Below are 12,303 nucleotides of genomic sequence, written 5' to 3'. Positions count from 1 at the left end.
TTTTTAGATTCATTTTTACTAGAAACATTACCAAGGCGGCATCAAATAACACAACTCTATTATATTGAGTTTGGGTATGAGGCAACTGACCAAAGGACTAACTAACCAACTGCCGCACCACTAGTTCTTGTGGGGTTTTCGTTCTGAATAGGATATTAGAGGGAGAGATCATCCCATCATTGTGGGAATGTTTCTTACTAGGTTGATTACTTTCTAAGTTTGTTCTCATGAAATAAATGTATCCTCTCTTGTATTGTAAATGTGTATGGATATAATTCTTCAAAAGTCTTTATTTAGGAAGTAATAGAAGTCTTCCCAATAAAATTTGGTATTTTGGAAGCCCTTTGAAATTGTCATTAGCAAAGTATGTCAGAATTACAACCAATTTCAGTGTAACTATTTTTAAACACATTTTATCTGCATACTTGACTGAAATGTAAATGTTTTCATATAATAATTATATGAATAAGATCTACAGTCTTGTCCCATCGCTGCAACTCCCGTACGGACTCCGGAGAGGCGAAGATCGAGAGCCATGCGTCCTCCGCACTGCTTCTTGACACTGCTCGTTTAACCCGGAAGCCAGCCGCAGATATGTGTAGGAGGAAACACCGTCCAACTGGCAACCGGGTCAGTGTGCATGCGCCCGGCCCGCCACAGGAGTCGCTAGAGCGCGATTGGACAAGGACAACCCCGGACGACGTTGGGCCAATTGTGCGCCGCCTCATGGGTCTCCCGGTCGCGGCCGGCTGCGACGGCCCTAGCACTGCGACGCAGTGCCTTAGACTGCTGCGCCACTCGGGAGGCTGGGTACTGGTGTCTTGCGGAATAATTTTAGAACTCTATTTGGTTTTATAACTGTTTTTATTATAGGGCTCCCCTTAAAAAGAGAACCCTAGCTCACAGGCCTCTAAATATAGCCTCTAAATAATGTTTTCACTACATTGTTGAAGAAGCACATGCAGTGGGTGATAGGGAAAACAGATCTGGCAATAAGAATAGGCTATAGATAGTCTTGACCATTTGGGACCCCTTGGCTATTTCGCTCAGGACAGGTTATAGCCAAGACTTAATCAATATTTTGTCTTGTCCCATTTATTGATATGGATATAGCCTCTGCATGATGGGGTTGTGCAACGTAAATGGCTATAACAAGCCTACATACAGAGTGGAATTCACGAATACAACAGTCAAAATGCCTAATATAAGGCCTACAGTCTGTGCTCCCAAATACTGGAAAAAGTGTGATTCATTAGGTTACATGATCACCACAATAAATAACACAACAGTGTGGCATATTTAGATGGCGAAATAAGCCTAAATCATATTTACTGTCTATTTTGCAGCTCAAGCGGTTACTCTAGACAAGGCTCTTCTGTCATTATCATTCTCACAAAAGTCATTGCTGAAGGCCCAAGCCTATACTACGCCATCTACTGGTATAACGTCGTTATTGAATGCAGCTCTACAACAAGCTGTAGACTTTATTTTGGAATTGAAACTGGAAGCTGCAAAGCAACTAATGTCTGGGCTAGAGTAGCTTGATTCGACTAGCTACATTCGGTTCATGTCCTTTGCAGATGCCACATTACTGAAAAAAGTGTGGACATAAAAAAAGATATGTAACTGGGTAAAGGGAGAAGTAAGGTAAATGTTAATTCATAGTCGTAACGTTTACAGATCTAATTTAACGTTTACGTTTCATGCATAGCTTTTCTTACGATCCTAACAATTTACATATGGATTTTTTTAACGATCCTAACGATACGTACGTTCAACCTTTTGGCAGCTATCTCACGCTATACAAGCACATCAAACCACACCGGAAACCAATTTATGTTTGAATTCAGTCATGGCCTCTAGCATGACCCAATTTAAAACAAGGCCAAATCAGGAAATGCAGTTGGTGTCTTTAAAAAAGTACTGATTTGTCTAGGGGAGAATCTCAATTGCATTCTCTCCTGTCTTCTCTCCCTGCCTCCTTCTTCTCAAAACCCGTTGGTCTTCTCTCCTCCCCTTTGACTTCTCCTCTAATTGGTTTCGAGAAGGAGAGTGGACGCGAGGACTATGTAATTGAGATTCTCCCCAAGTCTTGGGACAGTCCAGAGACACATGATTGATGAAATCTACATATCCCTGAATTTATGAGCGTCCAACAGTGATGACGTAATTTCAGTGTATAAATAACCAATCGAACGCTGGTGACGTTCTTCTTGGAGACGGTGCCATCTGGTAGAGGTACGTTGAACGCAGAACCCAAAACGTTTTGTATTTTCTCATATGTATCCAACGTAATCCTTAATAACAAAAAGGCATCCAACTGATCAACCTTTCTGTCCCTTTGCTTTATAGACACCCCTCAACGACATGAGGGCCAAGGTGAGTTTTATCCCCTCGAAACGGTTGATTTGTAGCCATCTTCCTTGTTGCTATGTTAGCTAACTATACTTTGCTAGCTAGCCTGCAAAGTTACCTGCGACAACCGCACACATTTTAAATTTAGCTATCAACCAGCTACATATTTCAACTACATTGATGATTGATTTCGGTGTACAGGCTTGTAATAATTTCTAAGACAACTGAAACATTAACATTTTTAATAGTGTTCGAAACACTGACTTGTCTGCTAACAAGTAATTGTCAGCGACCATCCACTAAAGACTTCACATCCGAAACAGTTTGGAACAATTCGTGCATATATTACGACATTTTGAAGTCTGTCTCCGGCAAGGTTTTTGTCGGCTGTTTGTGCACATTAGATTTGTTTTGCTTTCTCTAGGCAAGCCGAATTTCGTTAGGCGAAGACTACGCTCCTTCGTCAGTCATTGGTCAACAGTAAGGATTCTGCAGTGACGTTTTTGTAGTCCTACGATAGACTACTCGTTCCATTTTTTTCCACTTGAGAAATACTGCACCAAACAACTTAGTTGGGTGTGAAATGCGCGACTAAGATCTCCTTGGCAGCCAAGCTTGACAAACTGTACGATTGCCACGTTTTTCAGGTTAGGGTCTTTCTAAGGGAGTATGGGAGCACGCTCATTCAGATAGGCGAAGCCTTAACGTTAACTATGTTGGCCAATGGCACTAACTAGCCAAGTAGGTAACTGCAGACGAACCACAGAAATAGACTGTCACATGACTGGCTAGCAAGTAATCTAATTCTGTAGTAAACATTGGGATATGTCTTGTCAGTATCACCTGTCCTGGGTCATTACTGTAGCCAACTATTGTGCAATTCTAGCTAACTTGATGTAATATTTTCACTCACAGGCCCCTTAAAATGTGGGTGTGCATGACTGTAATGTCCCTTCTCGACCTGAGCATATGTTGACCATGGTGGTAGAACTTTATTGACGACAATTTGCTGTATATGCCTATTGGGTGTTGCCAACCATGCTTCTGAAATTAAGTGTTGGAACAAATCACTGCACCCTAGTTAAACGGTTTGTCAATATCTGAAAGTAGCTAATGTTATCATGTCTAACATCGCTCCCTCTGATCTCACTTCCAGTGGAGAAAGAAGCGTATGCGCAGGCTGAAGCGCAAGAGGCGAAAGATGAGGCAGAGGTCCAAGTAGACTGCCACCCCACAACACCATGGCTGTGACCGTCCTTCTGGACAACACTGGACCAAGGATCTCCTGTGCAAAGTCTGATCAGAGCTGTGCCATCCATGCCAATGAGTCTCGATCAAGAGACTCCACCTGCCTGGGAGTTTTGATATGGGGACACTCTAGATTCTCTACTCTTCTACCAAACCTACTACATTGTTTTTGTTTATACTTTCCCAATAAAGTTTCTGGTTTAAAGTTGACTTTGTTGCTTCTGAAACTGGGTCCAAAATGTAATTCCTACCATGCTGCAACTTCTCATTATGGCTGACCAAGTTCAGTTCTGTTTTCTGCATGGATTTGATTTACCTTCACGTGGGACATCTGGAGCTCTTGTATCAACACGACTGATGCATACACTTATACACCATTGTTTTTTTTGTTTTTTTTATATACTTTGTTTATTGAATTTTCAGTACCAGCATTTAGTAGATAATTGCACTTGAAAGTTATTTGGTATGAATATGGAACAACAATTTGAATACAACGATACAGCAAAACATAGCGAGATAGACATGAAAGAAAAAATAGACATTAAATACATAAATAAGATAAAACACAAAAAAAAGGAAAAATATCTGTTTTGATCCAGTTGTTATAGGTCAGCTAGCACAGTTATTACCGTCCTTAACATCCGAGATGTCGTATATGCACATACCAGGCTTCTTACATCACCAATATATAAATATACATCACTCTGGAACTGCAGGGAAATGTATTCTTTTAACATAAGAAAAGAAGGGAGCCCACTTTGCATAGAATTTGTCTACAGACCCATTGAGTGTCTGTTTTATTTTATGCAATTCAAAATAGATTTAATCCAAAGAGCATGAGAAGGGGCTGCAGAGGATTTCCATCTAAGTAAAATTAATCGTCTCGCTAACAACGTGACAAAGGCAATTACATCCTTATTCATTTTGGTCAATTGTATTGTGGGTAAGGAAACTCCAAATAATGCAATGAGAGGGTCTGGCTCGATCTGTGTGCCGCTTAATTCTGAGAGTGTGTTAAAGATGTCTTTCCAGAAACCAACAAGAGATGGGCAGCACCAAAACATGTGCACATGATTAGCAGGGGACTGGTTACATCGAACACAATTAGGGTTCACATCCTTGTAAATTTTTGATAGTCTTGCTTTGGTCCAGTGGGCCCTATGAATGAGTTTGCATTGGATGAGGCCGTGTCGAGCGCAAATAGAAGAGCTATGTACCCTTTTGAGTGCCCCTTCCCATAGTTCATCAGATATTTCCTCACCCAGTTCCTCCTCCCAAGAGGATTTGATATTGTTTAATGAGATGGCTTGTAGTGAGCAAATTTGACTATAGATTATTGACAATGTGCCTTTCTGATTAGGAAGTGGGGTGAGAAATGTGTCGAACTGTGTTCCACCAGAAAGGTTGGGGAATCCTGGATCTATGCTGCGGACATAACTCCGGACTTGTAAGAACCTAAAAAAATGATGTCTGGGGAGACCAAATTTAGCTGATAATTGTTGAAACGTACTAAATGTATTGTTAGTATACAGATCTCTGAATCTTTTAATACCGAGATTAGACCATGTTGAGAAAGCACCATCAATCATAGATGGGGGAAAAGCTGGGTTTGAGGTTACCGGAGCCAAGGAAGAGGTTGTTTGAAACCCAAAGTGGCGCCTAAATTGATTCCAGATCTTCAATGTTGTTTTGACACATATATTATTGGTGAAGGAGGAGTAAGGGCCTGTAATAGAGGAGTGAGCGAGGGAAGACAATGATGCCGGTGTAGACGAGGCAGCCTCCATCTCCAGCCAAGTTGGGGGTGGGAATATCACTCTGCTCTGCAACCAGTACTGAATGATCCTAAGGTTAGCGGCCCAATAATAGAATCTGAAATCTGGTAGAGCTAGACCGCCGTCTGGTTTGGGCCTCTGCAAGAGCTGTTTTCGCATCCTAGGAGGCTTTTTGTCCCATATAAAGGGTAGAATTAGGCCGTCGATCTTTTTGAAAAATGTATTGGGTAGAAATATTGGAAGGCACTGATAGAGGTATAAGAATTTAGGGAGAGTATTCATTTTAATAGAGTTAATTCTAGCAACTAAGGAGAGGTGTAGCAAAGACCACCGTTCCAAATCGTCCTTAGTACAGGTTAAGAGAGGAGCAAAGTTGGCTTGAAAAAGGTTTTCAAACCTAATTGTGACATGTACCCCGAGATAAATAAAACTACTGTGAGCTATTTTAAATGGCAAGTTATGTAAAGGGGATTTTTTTGCAGCCATGTTAAGTGGCATCAATTCACTTTTACTGAGATTTAGTTTATACCCTGATAAGTGACCGAAGGATGCGAAAGTGGAAAGGGCAGCAGGGACAGAGACAGAAAGATTGGATGTGTATATTAATAAATCATCTGCATATAAAGACAGTTTGTGTTCGTGCCCGTATCTGACTATGCCTTTGATGAGGGGGTTGGAGCGAAGTGCTATTGCAAGTGGCTCTATGGCGAGGGCAAACAGTAAGGGACTTAAAGGGCAACCCTGACGTGTCGATCTTTGCAAAGGGAAGCGATCTGATTGAGTGTTATTAGTCCTGACAGAGGCTTGGGGGGATGAGTACAGAAGTTTTATCCAGGTCATGAATTTGGAGCCAAAGCCAAATTTATTTAGAGTGTAAAAAAGGTATTTCCATTCCACCCGATCAAACGCTTTCTCCGCGTCCAGGGATATAATGGCTTCAGAGGTATTGTCGACAGAAGGATTGTATATAATATTAAATAATCTTCGGAGATTGAAGAATGAGTGTCTATTTTTTATAAATCCTGTTTGATCCGGAGAGATAATTGATGGGAGGACTGTTTCTAGCCGCGTTGCCAGAATTTTGGCTAGAATTTTATAGTCCACATTTAGCAGGCTAATTGGACGGTATGATGCACAGTCAAGAGGGTCTTTGTTTTTTTTAAGAATAACACAAATGGTTGCTTGAGTGAGAGTATGTGGGAGAGCACCATTTACAAATGCATCATTGTACATTTCAATTAGAATAGGGGCTATTTTGGTGATAAACTTTTTATAAAACTCTGTCGGGTAGCCATCAGGCCCTGGGCTTCTCCCAGATTGAAGGGATTTGACAGCGTTAGACAGTTCTTCAACAGTGATCGGCTGCTCTAATTTTTTAACCAAATCCCGGCCGACCGAAGGCACAGAAAGTGAGTGGAAGAAATCATCCAATTCCATTGTATCCGCTTTACTTTCAGAGGTATATAGAGACTGTTAAAATCTCTTGAACTCCTCATTGATCCCCCCAGGATCTAATGATATCCCAGATGATGTACGGATTTTTGTAATCTGAGATGATGATGATAGTTGACGTAACTTGTGAGCTAATAATTTACTGGCTTTATCTCCTTGTTCATAGTAAGTGCTCCTAGACTTGACAAGCATTTCAGTAACCTGGTCTGTTAATAGTGTGTCAAATTCTGCTTGCAGAGTTAAACGTTCCTTATAGATATCCGGGGATGGTGAAACGGCATAAATGTCATCTAATTGGGCAATACAGCGTGTTAACATAGATAACCTATTCCTTTTCAATTTGTTCTCATGTGCGGTGTAGGAGATAATTTCACCTCTGATATAAGCTTTCAAAGTTTCCCAGAGAGTAGACGCAGAGATGTTTGGGGTTCTATTTGTAATCATGAAAAAGTCGATTTGACTCAAAACAAAATTGACAAAGTGTTCATTACTGAGCAGTTGAGTTTTTAGTCGCCAAGGCGGTCGCTGATTGTCAAGATTTTGAAAAGCTACTTCCATAGTAACAGGGGCGTGGTCAGATACAACAATTGGGTTATATGAACATGAAGATATGGAGTGGAGGAGCCGGTCATCAACAAGGAAGTAGTCTATGCGCGTAAAAGTGTGGTGAACCGATGAGAAAAAAGAGTATGCTTTCCCAGCTGGATTAACCATTCTCCAAGGATCTGAGACTGCGAATTCAGACATAAAGGTTCGAACAACTCTAGCTGAGGTTGATAAGGTGGTAGGTTTAGTGGAGGATCGATCCAATTGTGGGTCTAACCAACAGTTAAAGTCACCTCCTAAAATCAACATATGGGTGGACATATCTGGGAGTGTAGAGAAAACCGATTTGAAAAAATCACCATTGTCCCAATTAGGAGCATAGATATTAACAAGAAGAATCTTTGTATTGAGCAGCCTACCACTGACAATTATATATCTACCATGGGGATCTGCGATCACCTTAGAACATGTAAAAGGTACCGATCTGTGAAGTAAAATAGCCACCCCTCTCGCCTTACTCTGAAATGAGGAATGGAACACCTGACCCACCCATCTGCACCTAAGACTTGAGTGTTGTGATACCTTCAGATGAGTTTCTTGGAGAAAGATGATGTGAGCTTTCAAATGATGAAGATGGTGTAGCACCTTACTACGTTTAACTGGGTTATTTATGCCCCTGCAGTTCCAGGTAAGAAAATTAAAGCCATTCCCTCCAGCAGTATGGGCTACACTAGGCTGAGTCATATCTTAAGAGAGAGAGAGGATGTGTAAAGGACAAGGTACAATGTAAACTGAAGATCTTAGTTGAACCTAAAAGCGCAAATGTAAAAAACAAAGACAAGCGAAGAGGCACAAAAAACATATACAAACTATATACAAATAGAGAGTGAACAAACCCTTCCCTCACACCCGCCCTTGCCGAAGCATCTCCCCAAATGAGATGCAAGCAAAACCCTAAGTACATAGAAAGTTTAGAGCTAAGCATGATAACTCTTACTCTGTGCTACCTAAGATTAGTGACCATTTAACTAGAGTAAGCCAAACATGGATAGAATGGTCCCCAACAGGGTCTAAGGAAAACTATCCTCGATTAAGAGAGGTTTAACCTCGACGTAGATGGTAAATGATCAAACTGAGACAGCCATGCAGACCCCCAGATATTGGCATTAGAGGCGGCAAACCTGGGCTGGAAATAAAGAGATAAAAAAGAGAATGACATTCATATGTCGATGAACCCAGCAAAGATGGCTTCGTTAGTCACCCATTCGGCCTGCTAACAAGCCTGCTAGGAAGACCAGCCAGCCAACCATTTGTTACACACCTTGCGGTACAACAGCCGCTTTCACGTTCTTGTTGATGAAATCTGCCGCTATAGCCGGGTCCTCGAATCTGTGCATGGAGCCGTCCGGTAAAGTCAGTCTCAAAACCGCAGGGTAGATGAGGCCGAACTTCACGCCCGGGCAGGCGTGTAGTTGGCGTTTCACAGCTCCAAAGCTAGCCCGCCTCTTAGCCACAGCTGTTGTGTAGTCCGCAAATATCGAGACTCTTTTACCCTTATGTAGAAGAGGGGATGCTTCTCCCGATCTTCTCAGTATGTCGTTGCGGACGTGAAAGAAATGCACCCTGATGACAAATGGTCGTGGGGGTTCTCCATCTCTGGGTCGGCTACACAGAGTGCGGTGAGCCCGGTCTAGCAATGGCTTCTCCTCTAGCCCGAGCAGCTCCTGAAGTAGCTGGGCCATGTACTCCGTGGGCCTTGGGCCCTCCACTCCCTCCGGTATTCCCAGTAGACGAATGTTGTTCCTCCGCATTCTACTTTCCATATCTTCGCATCTATTATCGAGGAATGCCACCCTAGTTGTCAATGAGCCGACGTTAGCCTCTAGCTCGCTAATGCGAGTGCTGTGGTCTGTAGCACCTCGCTCCAAATCCGATAAAGTCACCCCATGTGCGTCGAGCTTATTCTGTATACTCTCGATAGATTTTTTAAGCTCGTCTTTGATCGTTGATATCTCTGACCTGAGATTGGTAGAGAGACAGTCAATTTTTCCGAAAATGTCGGTTTTGAGGGTGCCTATCACGGATTGCAGCATCTCCACAGTCAGTGTTTCCGTGGGGCCGGCATTGGCAGCGTTCGGTGGCGGGGGTGAGTCGGGAGAAGTTGCAGGCTTGTTGCGGCCTGCTCTTGCAGACTCTGTTTTTGGCCGGGTTGATGTCATTACGAATTTAAATTTATTAAACTTGAACTGAGTTGTTTATGGGTCTCTTCAGACGCCTGGGCAAACAGAAATGTATGCAATTTTGCAAAGTTAAATATATAAATTTGGTCACTAACTCAGGAGCGATAGGGAGACGCGTGCTACATCCTTGGCTTCCAACAGCGCCCCCCATACACCATTGATTTAATGGGAATTCTGTATTTGGAATGGAAGGCATATGGTCTGGTGACGTATGTCCCAAATGGTTCCCTTTACTGTGCGCACTTGACCAGGACTAGTCAAAAGTAGTGCACTTTAGGGAATGGGGTGGCATTTTGGGAGTCCTCTGCAAAGGGAGACTCTACATTGAGCAGAAAGTGCAATGTTAAAATGACCTGCGTATAATATGCCATTTAGCAGACACTTTTATCCAAAGCGACTTAGTCATGCGTGCATACGTGTACTGTGCTTGACAGCCCATGGCCATGTAGCTGTATTTGTCTGAAAGGATGTGCCTCAGTCAAACCTGTGAGGTGAGAAAGCAATGTATTTAGGCCAGCCACTCATGTCTGTCCTGTCAACTGCTCATTATCTAAATATATGGCTCTGCTGTGACTAAGTTGTGGTATCACAGCAACAAGGTAAATTGACTGAACATTCTCATTTAAAGCAATGACCTGGGAAATGGTTAAAAGGGGGATGAATGAGCCAAATGGAAGCTGGGAATGATTAGGTGGCCATGATGGTATGAGGACTAGATTGGGAGTTTTGCCAGGACACCGGAGTTAACACCCCTACTATTACCGTAAGTGCCATGGGATCTTTAGTGACCACAGAGGCAGGACACCTGTTTAATGTCCCATCTGGCACCTTACACAGGGCAATGTTCCCAATCACTGCCCTGGGGCATTGAGATATATATGTTGCCTGCATTGGTAGCTTGATTGAAGTATCTAAATGACTAAAATGTATCCCTGGATACCTGGCTGTCTCTAAGGACATTTCTGTTGGGAAAAACCTGTCATTGCACATTAGGTAGCCCATTCATGTATAGAATAATGTATTGTAGCCAATGGTTTAAACTTAACACTATGTAAACGTAGGCCTGTACAAAATGTAGGCCTTCATTTTGTTATAAAGTTAATCTGAAAAATAAATAAAACCCCACTCCAACTCAAAACCTACAATTGTCAAGAGCAAACCGGTTTACACTGGAGTCAAAATGGTTTGATCTCGCTGGCACTGTCTTGTATTTACAGGCTGTTCAAATAGATGTCAGCCAAGGATACTGGTGGCATGTAAACAAGTGATAGCCTTTGGTTTGAAAATAGGTGGCCTATTTTGTAGGACATTTTCTAACCAGATGGCTGTCTTGAGGTTCAAATAAAATGAAAAATATAGGCTATAAGTAACATATAAATGCATAGGCTATATGTTTTTCCCATTTCAAATGCATGTTAGACTATTAATCATCCGTTTCTAAATTACTAATTTACTAGTTTAGGCCTACTGATGAAAAATACAGAACAGTCAACAGCCGAAACCTCTGTTTTTCATCCTCTCCTTCTAATCAGGGGCTAATTCAGACCTGGGACACCAGGTGAGTGCAATTAACTACCAGGTAGAAATAAAAAACAGAAGTGTTTAGGCCCTCCAGGACCGGAATTGAATAACCCTGGCCTACAGTAACGGTCATATAGCTGTTGCTGTATCAAATATGTAGTCTACCCTACTATCACATTTATTCATAGGCCTACAGTAAAGCTATAGGCTTTAGGCTACAGTAGGCCTAAATCAATTCTTAGTCAGTCGGAAAGCTATTGGTTTATGAAAGCTGCAGCAGAGCAAGAGGCTTTTTTTTTACTTGCAGGGGAGGTCGCTAGAGATTATGCCTCGATTACACCGACAGTGTCATTGCATTTTGGCACACCGGAAGTACATTTATTTCCAATGGAACTCTGCTTTTACCTTGCAGAATTGCATTGCAGAGGCAGTTGTAGTGCGTTCTGTGTGGTGCATACGTTGGATTTATCGAAAGTATGCGTCAAACTGTATGCATAGGCGGTTTAACAGAAATGGTAGCAGAAGGTGAATGTTGAAGTTTTGGTTGCACACATATCCAGATGATGCTGCGTAACGGTGTGATCGAGGCCTTAGACTGATTGGTGCGGTCAAATATTCTCAGAACAAGTTCATTTTAGGGTTACGTTTTTCATTACAAATGCATGTTAGACTATTAATAATCAGTTTCTAAATTACTAATTTACTGATGAAAAATACAGAATAGTCAACAGCAAGTAGGCTTCTCCAAGCTCTACATTACACCAGGCGTTAACAGAGGTAACGGTCGTATAGCTGTTGCTGTATCAAAAAGGTAGTCTACCCTACTATCACATTTATTCATAGGCCTACAGTAGATCTATAGGCTTAAGGCTACAGTAGGCCTAAATCAATTCTCAGTCAGTCTGAAAGCTATTGGTCTGTGAAAGCTGTAGCAGCGCAAGAGGCTTTTTTTGGTACTTGCAGTGGAGGTCGCTAGAGATTAGACTGGTTGGTGCTGTCAAATATTTTCGGAACAAGTTAATTTTAGTGTTACTTTTTTCTCTAATGATTTAAGGAGGGCTTTCACTTAGAAAACACACCCTCCCTCACAAGTCTGACAAATATTTGAATCCACTTGCCTGTGCCTGCTAGTGTTTGTCAGTGCGGGTTTGAAGAGGTCTTTTTAG

The 12,303-nt window shown here is 42.0% G+C and overlaps 1 long non-coding RNA gene across 1 annotated transcript; it reads left to right on the top strand.

The window, feature by feature from the left end:
- The first annotated feature begins 2,188 nt into the window (after nt 1-2,188).
- On the top strand, nt 2,189-3,813 carry LOC311147880. Its single transcript, XR_014614820.1, has 3 exons — nt 2,189-2,238; nt 2,353-2,379; nt 3,512-3,813. It is a non-coding gene; the product is annotated as an uncharacterized lncRNA (long non-coding RNA).
- The last annotated feature ends 8,490 nt before the right edge of the window (nt 3,814-12,303 follow it).

The sequence above is a fragment of the Coregonus lavaretus genome (genome assembly GCF_964263955.1).
Source record: "Coregonus lavaretus genome assembly, chromosome: 20".
Taxonomy (NCBI): Eukaryota; Metazoa; Chordata; class Actinopteri; order Salmoniformes; family Salmonidae; genus Coregonus; species Coregonus lavaretus.
The sequence above is the reverse complement of the archived record's forward strand: the minus strand, read 5'-3'. Positions and strand labels throughout refer to the sequence as shown.